The following is a 12419-nucleotide window of genomic DNA, read 5'->3' on the forward strand; positions in this document are numbered from 1 at the left end:
ATTTTATAATTAAGGAAATTATAAATAAGGGTTCAAAGAGGAGAAGTAACTTGCTCAAAATCAGAAACTAAGTTGGATTTGGGATTTGAATTCAGACCTACCTGATGCCCAATTCTGCCCTCATCCCACCCCTCACACTGAATGGGCAGATAAATGACCAAACCTACACAAGCAACTCGGACTTCATTTCCCACTGACTGCAGAACAGAAATCCTTGTTAATAACACCCCCCCCATGTCAGCTAGAGACTGTAACTCAGAAAATAAGGCTAAGATTAAAAGAATGCCCTGTAGCTAGACTGGACACTGGCACCCATCCGCATCACCATGCTTAAATCTAGACTTGGCTTAAGCAAAATTTCCATTTTAATTTCCATGTGATAAACCCTGGTATTATTTTCACTCTGAAAGAACCTTAAAGCAATTGTGTGGATCACTGTCCATTTGAAACCCTTTCTTTGTCTTCACAGGGCCGGCCAGCTACAGGAGAATGCATTATAAATTTGGCCTCTATTGGAACTAAGCTGGGTAAAAGGGGATTCTGAAACCCTCGGGGAGACCTCTGTCACAAAACCACAGATTCTGGTAATTGATTAGAGAGCTTTTAAATGACTGCAGTGATTACATTTTGAATTCTTTTATATTAATTATTAAAGGCAAATTATGTTGTTGAAAAGAAAAGCCATAGAAAGATGGTAATTTAATGACATAGGTTAGAGAGGCATTGTGGATAGGGTAATTGATTTAAAAAGTGAAAGGTACTGGGGAGAAGGTTTGTCAAAAATGGATTTAACCACTTGAAAACTGTGTACCTAGTCATTGTTTATGTGTTGCTTGAAAATGAAAAGGAGCTGAAGATCTGGAATCTGACCAAGTATGAGGGAAAGGAACTTTTGTTATATTTGTAAAATGGGCTCGCCCACTAGTCTAGTCATGCCTGACTGAACAATCCTGTATCTCTCTATATAATGTTCAGTGAAAGAGCTCACAAGAGAAAGAAAAAGATTCCACCTGAATGCTGTCACTTTCTTGGGCTATTCCTTTTCAACAGAGATGCCAATACTTCCCAACAATATGGAAAGATGTTGCGAAAGTCAGAGCACAGATTTTAGAATCACTATATGATTTAAACCCTAAAAATAAACTTGTGTTCAAAGAATGACACCGACCCCTCCATTTCATCCCCAATCTCCCTTCCACTCTCAGCAGGAGATGGAGGCACCTTGTAATAGTAATAGTAGCAGCAGGGAGAGGAGGAATACTCCACACAGCAGTGGTGCTTACTAGTAGCAATAAACATCCGGGGAGTGCAGCTTCTGAGCTGGGTCCCACAACCGTCACTTAAAGGAGGGTTTCCCAGGAGACCACCCAACCCGCTACAACCACACTGGGTTTTGCATGGACAAGGCATGATTATGGTTGTTCATTCCTTCTCTGCGCAACGGAAAAGGAAATCTGGCAAGGGCGAAATATCCGTACGGCAAAATTACTTATGGTTATGAATTATTTCTCCCTCCTTTGGATTTCTCCTTAACCCTAGATGAGAAAAAAATTGCAGTCACAAAAAAGGCTAATCACAAGACACTGCCAGGACACATCAACACCCTAATGCACCTACTGGCATTAGAAAAGCCAAAGAAGACTGGAGGGCCCATCACTCCTAGCAAGTCCCTTGGCCATTCCCTAGCCATCTTACTGCAGTCACAAGCATCACCCAGAAGGGGTGATAAAGCAGAAAGCCCAGGCCATTGCCCTAAGGCATCCCTCAGTGCAGCTGTGGCTGCCTGTGGCCAAGCTAGGTCCAGAAAGAGGTTCAAGGTCCAGGGTGGGGGGTCATGGACACTTTCTAGCTTGGCATTCCAAAGAGAATTTCCCCGTGGGAGGATATAGCGTCTGATCTGAGACAGACTGGGGCCTTGCTCTATTTCTGATGGTAGGTGAGACCCACTCTTTGCATGCCAGACTTGGGCTAACATCCACTTCTCACGCGGTTTTGATGGGTCTCACTTTGATTGATTTCCCAACTTTCTTCCCATAGCTGCAAATCTGGATACTTTAAGATACTGCTAGATCTCCCAGGCTGACAACTGCCATGGAACAATATGAGCTTAGGAAGAGTTTCATTCTTTCCACTGTAATGGTGATAACCCTGATGAGAATGATACTGTATTTTCAAGCACTGAGCAAAGAAAAACAACGGTAGTTACAAAGATACCTACCATACAAACGATGAGAAGCAGAGAAAGCCTGTATCAGGTAAACACGTCAGAGGCAGGGGAAGACAGCCAGAGGCCCTCCACTGGGCCAATGAGGAGGTATTCGACTGGACACTTTCGTGGGCAGCCACATAAAAGGACAAATAGATTCAAACGGGGTCAGAGAATTTTTAACAGTGGAAGACGAAGAAATGACCAACTGCTGGCTGATATGCCTTCAGTCTTGTCTTGGACCAACTGCTACATCTAACCTATCACAGAAGACAAAATGCAGAGATCTGCAAGCTTCAAGCTCCTACAACAAATCAGATGGATTATTGCTCTTGACACTCTTGGGGTCGCCAACCCACTCCTTCCAGCCTGTCCCAGAACAACCATATGGGGATCGCAAAACAGGAAAGGACAACAGGCAGAACAGCACCTCCACTGGATATGGCACCAAAGAAGAAAGTTCCAGCAATACGAAGAGACTCCTCCAATATCAAGAAGGGATACAGGACCTCAAGAGACCCCACTCCTACCACTGCACCTGAATAAATGGATCTGGGCTTTAAGATCACAGGAGCTCCAAGCTCTTGGCTTCATTGGCCTGCAGCACATTTGGAAGAAAACCAAAAATCAGACCGCAGGCTACCAGCTGTAAGCCCCCTCTGCCTGCAGTTCAGACCTGGCTGGGGTGATGGGTTTCAAAGTCAGGGAATTATCGGTATCTTTCTCCCACAGCTCCCATGCTGGAAGGCTAGGATAGATGTCCCAATGCATTCTCAAACTATGCATATCACAATACAGGATAAGTGTCACTTCATCACAATTTTAAATATATATTCCAAATATATATAAATAAAATTTAATGACCTATGTCAGTTTATATACACAAATATATAGTACCTATGTATGTGTGTGTGTGTAGCATTATGCTTTCTGTCCATCTTCCCTGCAAAGCTGTAAGCTCCATGAGGGGCCTCCCCAAGGGCCCTGTTGGTGTGTTGTTTTACTCACTCCGACCTAGCCCTGAGCCTAGCCAGGTCAGTCATAAATTAGTTCAGAGAATGACTGCAACTGACTCTGGCTAAAGGGGGCAGGTGTAGAGGTTGAATGTGTAGGGGCTTCCCCAGCCTTTCAAACAGGCTCTACCTAGAGAAAGACAAATATCATAGGATATCGCTCACTTACAGTTGGAATCTAAAACAATGGTACAAATGAACTTATTTACAAAACAGAAATGGAGTCACAGATGTAGAAAATAAACTTACGGTTACCAGGAGGGAATGGGGGGGATAAACTGGGAGATTGGGATTGACATATACACACTGCTATACATAAAACAGATAACTAATAAGGACCTACTGTATAGCACAGGGAACTCTACTAAATACTCTGTAACGGCCTATGTGGGAAAAGAATCTAAAAAAGAGTGGATATATGTATATGTATAACTGATTCACTTTGCTGTACACCTGAAACTAACACAACATTGTAAATCAACTATACATCAATAAAAAATTTTTAAATAAATAGATAATTTAAAAATAAAATAAAATAGGCTCTACCCTTCCCTGTGTGAGGGGGGAAGGCAGAGCTCTGATCTCTCATGTCAGGGCCACTCCTCCTGATTCTCCGTGATGTTCCCTGCAAAAGGGCAGGGGGTCTAACAATCCCTGCCCACCCTGCATGCACTGAGACACAAGGGGCTGCTTTTTTTCTAATGTACACGACCACATGCTAGCTAAGCCCTGCCTCAGTGCCCTTTTTCTGACCCCATCATCTTTCTACTCTGATGGGGAAAAGGGACTGGTTCTTTGCCAACTTCCTCCCTTCCCTGTCTTACCAAACAGAAAGCTGCCTTCAGCTGCTCAGCTGCTCCTCCATCGTCACTTCCCTTTCCCTACTCCCAAGAGTTCTTTTTGGGGGATTCTGTGATACAGAATCAAGAGGACACAGAAAAACAGAAAGAAAGAGGCAGAAGACAAAAGGGAAGAATTTAGGCCAAAAAACTAAGCTGATCTATATTACAAAGACTTAATAACAAGTGGGGCAGAGACAGGAAGAAAAGGAGATAATCAAGTTGCGAAACGTGTTCGGATTCCCACTACTAGCCTTTAATGGATGTGAGTAAATAAGTAAATGCCCTTTCAACTACCTTCGTGCTCCTTGAACATGATTGTCATTCAGAGACTAAACCACATGGGTTTGCAGGTTCCTAAAGGTTCTATTTCACTGATTCCAGAGAGAGTGCAAATACCAGAAAACAAGACAAATATTTGGGGAAAGACAAAAAAACACTGGAATATATTGCTCTTCCCTTACCCCATCCCCCATCCCTGGAATAAAAACATCATAAAAAGATAGGAGCAGAAATAAAAAGAAGCTTGGTACCAATGCAAGAATGGTTTAAAAGCCAAACCTATGGATCTATCCAGTAGCCACAGGATCAAAGAGAACGTTCGACAACCACACACATGAACAATGCATTTGCCGCTTCCCATTTCTCAATAAACACGGCTTCTAAACAGAAGAACAGAAAGAAAAAAGACCGGACTTCTTATTTACGTACTACAAAACAAAAAAGAGAACAGCATCAAGAGGCCGTGGAAGTATACACCTCTGAAAATAATCTACTATAGGATCCAGAAGAAAATCTCAGAAATCTCTTCATCATGCTTTATATCATTTATGCCAAAATTGGAAATAACACCACTAGCCCCACCTCCAGTGTGCTATGCTCGTTCCGGGGCAGTCCTGCTTTGCTCCAGTGTCTTACAGGCATCAGTAAAATTACTTTTACATTCTTTTCACTTTCTGGGATTTTCAAATTGTTCTCTAATGATTGTATATTGTTTCTATAATAATTTTTAAAACTAACTTGGCAAAAAAATAAAACAATTTCCCTTAACCAAGTTTGTTTTTTAAAGTGACTTGTTAAAAATAAAATAAAAATATCCTCCCTCTTGTCAAAGAATTATCCCTCAAAGAAACATTTAAACTTAGATGGATTCAGAGGCGATTTATTTAGACAAGCTTATTTTTTAAACAAGCCAGTATAATACTGATAATTTGAGAAAGACCAGAAAAAAGAACTCAAAAAATCTAACTTATGAACATAAACTAAAATCCCAATTAAGCACTTATCAAACTAGAAAAACATTCTTAAAAATAACACACCATGTCCCAATAGGGTTCATCCCAAGAACAGGACCCATTAAAAATAATCACCACTGGGCTTCCCTGGTGGCGCAACGGTTGAGAGTCCGCCTGCTGATGCAGGGGACACGGGTTCGTGCCCCGGTCCGGGAGGATCCCGCGTGCCGCGGAGCGGCTGGGCCTGTGAGCCATGGCCGCTGGGCCTGCGCGTCCGGAGCCTGTGCTCCGCAACGGGAGAGGCCACAACGGTGAGAGGCCCGCGTACCGCAAAAAATAAATAAATAATCACCATGTTAATACATTGAGGAGTAAACATTTTATGGTGAATTCAATAGTTACAAAAAAGCATTTAATCAAATTCTTCACTTACGCCTGAGTTAATAAGAAAAAAAGGAACCTTGATAAATTAAAACACAACTCTTGCTTAACTCAATGAAAAATTAACACACACACACCCCACCCCAACATCACCACCACCACCACTATCACACCACAAAATAATCAACAGGGTATTCAAGGGGAACCCTATAAGTGTTTCCATCAGGGAACAGTAAAAACAAGGATGCCCGCTTTCACCATTGTTACTTAACTCTATTCTATGTGCTACGATTAGGATGCGATTAGGAAAGAACAAAGTAATAGACTGGAAAAGAGATAGTAAAATCATATTTATTTGTAGCTTATTGTATACCTGAAAACCCCAAAAGAATCAACTGAAAAGCTCATAGAAGAAAATAGAGATTTCACTGAAGAATTGGATTAAAAAACAAAAAAATCAATAGCTTTTTACACCAAGAATAACTATATAGAAAAAAATGAGAAAAGATACTTTTCAAAAGAATAAGAATAAACAAAACAAAATATCTAGGAATGGATTTTACATGAACATACAAAACCCTGGAGGGTTTTACTGGATGACAAAAAAGCTACTGAATCTACCAACAATGTTGTGCTTGGAAATTTTGTGAAAATGAAGACGTAATTCCAGTCAAAAATCCCAATATATGAACCTTGACGACATGACCCCAAAATTCATCTGGAAGAATAAACTCAGCAAAAATAGTCAGAAAAAATCTGAAAATGTGATGACCGTGTAGATCTGGCGTGACTTAGACTGCCAGACAGTAAAATGTACTGGAATACTACAATGCAGGAAGAGACAGAGAAATATAACAGAATAGAACATCCAGACATAGACCCAAGTTTATATGGGAATTTAAGATAAAAGAGGCATTTCAAATGAGTAAGGAAGATATGTAGGATTCAATAAATGACGTTAGGACAACTAGCTGGTCACTAGGAAAACTTGGATCAAAAGTGTTTGTGTGTGTGTATGCATATTAATTAAGACTAGAGGGGGACTTCCCTGGTGGTCCAGTGGTTAAGAGTCCACGCTTCCACTGCAGGGGGCATGGGTTCAACCCCTGGTCAGTGAACTAAGATCCCGCATGCTGTGCGGCACAGCCAAAAACTTAACTAATTTTTTTAAAAAAAAGGCTAGTGGAAAGGTATTCTATTATCTTAGGTTGGATAATGCATTTCTTAACATGAAACCAAATCCCGAAACTGTGAATAAAACAAATGACTATTTTGATTACATAAAAAATAAACTGTGCAGAAAAGGACAGCATAAATACAGTTTAAACACAACTGTTTACCCTGGAGAGTGGGGATTGGGCACCAACTAGGAGGAGGTGTGGGGGAGTGGGATTCTGGAAATGTTTTATATCTTGGTCTGGATGATGGCTGCATGGGTGTATGCATGTGTAAAATTCATTGAGCTGTACAGTTAAGATTTATGCATGTTATCCTGTGTAAGTTATGCCTCAATAAAAAAGAAATAGTAATATAGGGAATAAATCAAGCATTTATCCTGCCTTTCCTGTAAATAGTGTATTTCAGGGTAAGCAAAGACTTAATGAGGGAAAATTCTTCTTCATCCAAAAGTTACAGTGAAATGCAAAACGAACAAAAGAATTAGAAACACCATTCTGCAAACCCTAGTGAAATAAACTATTCTAGAAAATATCCATCAAGAAGGAAACCTAAGAGTGGATATATGTATACGTGTAACTGATTCACTTTGCTGTAGAGAAGAAACTAACACAACACTATAAAGTAACTATACTCCAATAAAAATTTAAAAGAAGAAGAAAAATGTCCATCAACGTCTGTTAAAACCATGAGCAAACTCTAGTGTGCATCCGTATCACCTGGTGTGATGATTAATTTTATGTGTCAACTTGATTGGCCACAGGGTACCCAAGATGTTTGGTCAAACATCTTTGTGAGGGTGTTTTTTTGATGAGAGTAACATTTAGAGCAGTAGGCTGAAGTAAAGCAGATTGCCTCCATAATGTGGGTGGGCTTCATCCAATCAGTTGAAGGTTTGAACAGAACAAAAGGCTGACCTCCCCCTCCCCCGCGCCCCTCCCCACAAGCAAGAGGAATTCTGTAGTGCTGGGTCTTCCTGGTTCTAAAGCAGACAGCCTTTGGGCTTCATCGGCAACATCCGCTCTTGGACTGCAACTGTGTCATCAGCTCTCTCTGGGTCTCAAGTCTGCCAATCTATTCTGCAGATTTTGGACTGGCCAGCCTCCCTAATTGAATGAGCCAATTACTTATCACAGATCCCTCTCCCCTCTCCTTCTGTTTGTACGTTCTGTTTCTCTGGAGAACTCTGATATAACTGAAGAGCTTGGAAAAACACAAATTGCTGGGTCCTACCCCCGTAGTTTCTTATTCAATAGATCTGGGGTAGGGTGCAAGAATTAGAATTTTCTCACAAGGTCCTAAGTGATGTTGGTGCTGCTAATTAAGGGACCACACTGTGAACCCCAGTGCTTTAGACAAAAGGTTGATGGGGACATTTATAATGGATACATCCGGCTCATGACACCTGAATTTGCTAATTAATCTGAACTTCAATTTACAAGGAAATGGAGGATTAGAGAGACACGATACACAATACCATAAAGATGCAGTCAGCCGCATCCAGTGTATGGGAAAATCTAGAGAAAAAAAATGACCCAGAGTCTTCAACAAATAACTGTCATGAAGAAAAGCAAAGGGGGAACTGTCAGAGGTCAAAAGAAATTACAAGACCTTTGGGGTTACTGATTCAAACTAGCTATACCTATTTTTTTAATTAGACGTTAAAGAAAATTTGGTGACATTAAAGAATTCTCATCAGTTTTGTGGTAACAGAATTATGCTTATATTTTTGAAGTCCTGCTGTGTTAGACCAGAGTTTCTTAGCCTTGGCACTGTTGACATCTGGGGCCAGATAATGCTTTGTTCTGCAGGGTTGTCCTGTGCGCTGTGGGCTGTGTAGCTGCAACCCCAGCCTCTATCTGCTAGAAGCCAGGAGCAACCATCACCACCCCCAGCTGTGACAACCCAAACTGCCTCCAGGAATTGACCCCTGGAGGGCAAAACTGCCCCCAGTTGAGAACTGTGTTCATACATCTTCTTAAGGATCTACAAGTGAAGTGATATGCCTGCGGTTTGTTTTTTTTTTAATACTCTAGAAAAAACTACGGGGAATGGGGTGAGACGTCGCTAGGAACGGCAGAATGTGACCGGTGCTGCAGCTGGGTAGCGAGTACATGGGTGTCATTACTCTAGTCCCTAAACTTTAATATATATTTGAACACTTCTGATGTAAAGTTTTTGCAAGAACACACGCACATACATAAAGTAATACCATAGAAACACATTTCTGACAAATGTTCATCATATTAAATGGAAAAAAGCACATCACTAGGCAATATGTACACTGTGACCTCATTTTGATAAAAAAGAGAAAGAGAGACACTCAGAATATGGATCAAAATATTCACATTAATGGTCTCCAGGTGGTGGAATTGTAGGTAATAATTCTCTTCCTCCAATTTGTAGTTTTCAAAGCACTCCACACAAGCATATACATATGATTCCGTGTAAACAAACAGATAAAGTGAGGACTAATAAAGAAGAAAGGGATTGCTATGGAGAGGTATAATGCAGGCAAGGAAAAAAATAAAAAGACTTCAAAGCAAACACGAAATTTCAAAAAGTACAACAATCAGGGAGCCATTGAATACAGGGGCAAAGATACCTCACAGCCCCTAAGGAAATGTTGCATTAAAGCAAGCTCACTGCCACACCTGTGTGTGTGTATGTGTGTTTCCTGATACCGACCTTGGGCATCTCAATTTCATTTGATCTCCCCTGTTTCAGAAGGCAGAGTCACATGGAATAAATTTTAGAAAGCCTTTTCTCTAAACAGAGAATGGTATTTTCCCTGCCAAGCAAATGTTTAAAGTTTTTTAAATAATCTCATTGATGCTTAAATCCATAGCCAAGTGGAAAACTCAGCTATTAAGCTAGACTCACGCCCCAAAGGTTCTGAGTAGCAGAGGTTTAGCTCTTCTGCTTTTCAGCGCCAAGTATAAATTATTTGCTATCTAATCACCTGTTACTTTGGCTCACCTGAGTGGCTGCAGCCTGACTTTGGCACAAGTAATTAACCGTAAGCCAGAGCTCCTGATGCTATGATTCCTTCTGCAGTATCTGGCCTAAATTTCAGATGCCTCTCTGTCTCCAACCCTCCCACAGTATGATGTAAAAGCACCTCCACCTCCACGGTCATTCCCTTCCACTAGAATGTAAAGCCCATAAAGACAAAAACTTTGCTTTCGTACCTGCTGTGTCCCTGGTGCCTAGAAGAGGACCTGCTGCGTAGGAGGTGCTCAATAAATAATTACTGGAAAGAATGATTTAACTGAACTTCCCTCCCTTTTCCCGACTTCTGGCCTTCTCAGGGAACATCAATTATTTCTAAGACCACCAAATGGTCTGAATTATCAGGAGTCTGATTCGTTAACATGCTGTTTACCCCCGCTTCCAGCGGACTAACGAAGATGCTAAAACAGGCGCCCTCCCCTGTGCTACAGACATGCACATACACACACGTGTGTGTGCGCACACACACCACTCTGCCACAACCCTAGACACCTCCACACCCTCGGCCCTGGTGATACTTTCCATTTACTCCTTGTGCCTCCGCCCCATCTGTGCACAATCTCATTGTCTTCCTAACAAAACTAATTAATGTCCAGAAGCAAATTCATGAAGCAGTGTAAGTAACATCTACACCTAGAGCTGCTTCTGAATTCCCTCTAGCTGCAGACTTTTTCATTCCACCCACAAAGGCTCCTGAGCTTATTTGAAGACATGGCCGCCTGGCCTTCCCCAGGTCCTCAGCAGCACACAGGGGATTTTGCTGCTACTCCCAGACACTTTCTGCTCAATTCACTCCAGTGTTTGGTGTGAGAAATGGCATGAGATTCTGGAATCAAGGCCAACTCTTGGCTAAACAATCCCCTTTTTTTCCTACTGGCCTTCTGTCAATACCCACTCAGGGTCCCCATAATGTCACCCCAAATCCTCTCCTAACCACCCCTTAAAGATCTAGTCCAACTTCCTCCCAAGGAGAAGAGGAAACTGAGGCTCAGAAGCAGCATGTCAGAGGTGACCTAATGAGTGAGGGGCAGTGCAAGGACTGTGCCCAAGGTCTCCTGACCCCCAAGAGCCCAGTTTTCTTTCTCTAGAGCAGGGGTCAGCAAACTAATAACCCCTATGAGCTACATCTGGCCCTCTGCTTTTCTTGTCAATAAGGTTTTATTGGAACACATGCATGCACATTCATTTCCATATTGTCTATGACTAGTTTCCACTATGACAGCAGGGCTGACTAGTTGTGACAAAGACTGTCGAACTGCAAGCCTAAAATATTTACTATCTCACTATTTACAGAAAAAATTGATCCCTGCAAGAGGGTTCAAAAAGAACTGGAAGGTAGGATGGAAAGGTCAATGCAGACACCCCATGTCAGCTGATCACCCCAAAGTCAGCTGATCACTTTGCTAGTCTCCTCAAAGGTGACCAGCTCCACAAGGGGGGGCCCCCTCGAGGCAGAACCAGTCATCTCTCTGACCTCTCTTCGCCCAGGCTACCCTTGGCATCTTTGCCTTTGCAGAGATTCAGCCCCCCCGCCACTGTCAAGCACCTTTGGCTGTACACACACACACACACACACAGACACACACACACACACACACACACACACTGAGTTCCAAGAGTGCTGTGGCCTCCATAAGTAGGTCTGGAATACTAACCACAGGCTGCCACAAAAGAGAGCCTCCAGTCCATAGCATGGGAAAGAACAAGAGGCATGGGACATGCCCAAGGGGAGGGAGACTTTTCCAGTTCATTAAAAAAAAAAAAACAAAACTGTTTCTGGGGGTCAGGCTGCCTGGATTCAAGTCCCATCTACAGCCCTCACCTACCTGGTGACCTGGAGTTATTTACTTTCTCTGAGCACAGGGCTTCTCATCAATAAAATAAAGGTGTCTACAGTTGTGAGGATTCAATGACACAGCACATGTGGAGTTCCCAGCGCAGTGCCAGCCACAGAGCAACTGCTGAGTTAGGTGCTGGTGAGAAGCTCTGGAAGGACTACGTCGCATATCTGAATGTGACTCAGGCGAGTCAACACTCTAGTATCCAGAAGAGCCTCTGAAGCTCAAGGTCTGAAGCAGGCTTCTTGCATTCCAAGGGCAATGCTCAGAAATGCACAGCAGAAAGACAACGGACTAAGGCCAGAACACGTCACACGGGCCACCCTATTTGGCCGGGAAGACAGGGAACGACGATGTGGCTGCTGGGAGTATGGTGGGCACTGGAGTCAAGCCGACTTGAGCTCCTCCTTCCCTAGTCCTGAGACTTACAAACCATGTGGTCTCCCTGAGCCTGCTTCCTCATTTGTAAACAGACAATAGCCTTTACCCTACAGGCCCCCTGTGAGGACTGATGGACATGAAATCCCTAAGCCTCAGTACTGGGGTCAGGGAGGGCCCCTCCATAGATGAGTCATTGCTGCCGTCATTTACCATAACAATTCCACCTTCTGTCCAGGCCACAAAGCCCCCTCGCCTGGGACGGAGGCACCAGCACCTTCTCCTGCTCCCCCCAGCCCCAGAGGCTCATTCAAAGTGGATCCCCCTTTCCTGCCTTTCCC

Source organism: Delphinapterus leucas, chromosome 15 (assembly GCF_059928025.1).
Source record: "Delphinapterus leucas isolate spDelLeu-1000000601 "Yukka" chromosome 15, BTC_Dleu_Yukka2, whole genome shotgun sequence".
NCBI lineage: Eukaryota > Metazoa > Chordata > Mammalia > Artiodactyla > Monodontidae > Delphinapterus > Delphinapterus leucas.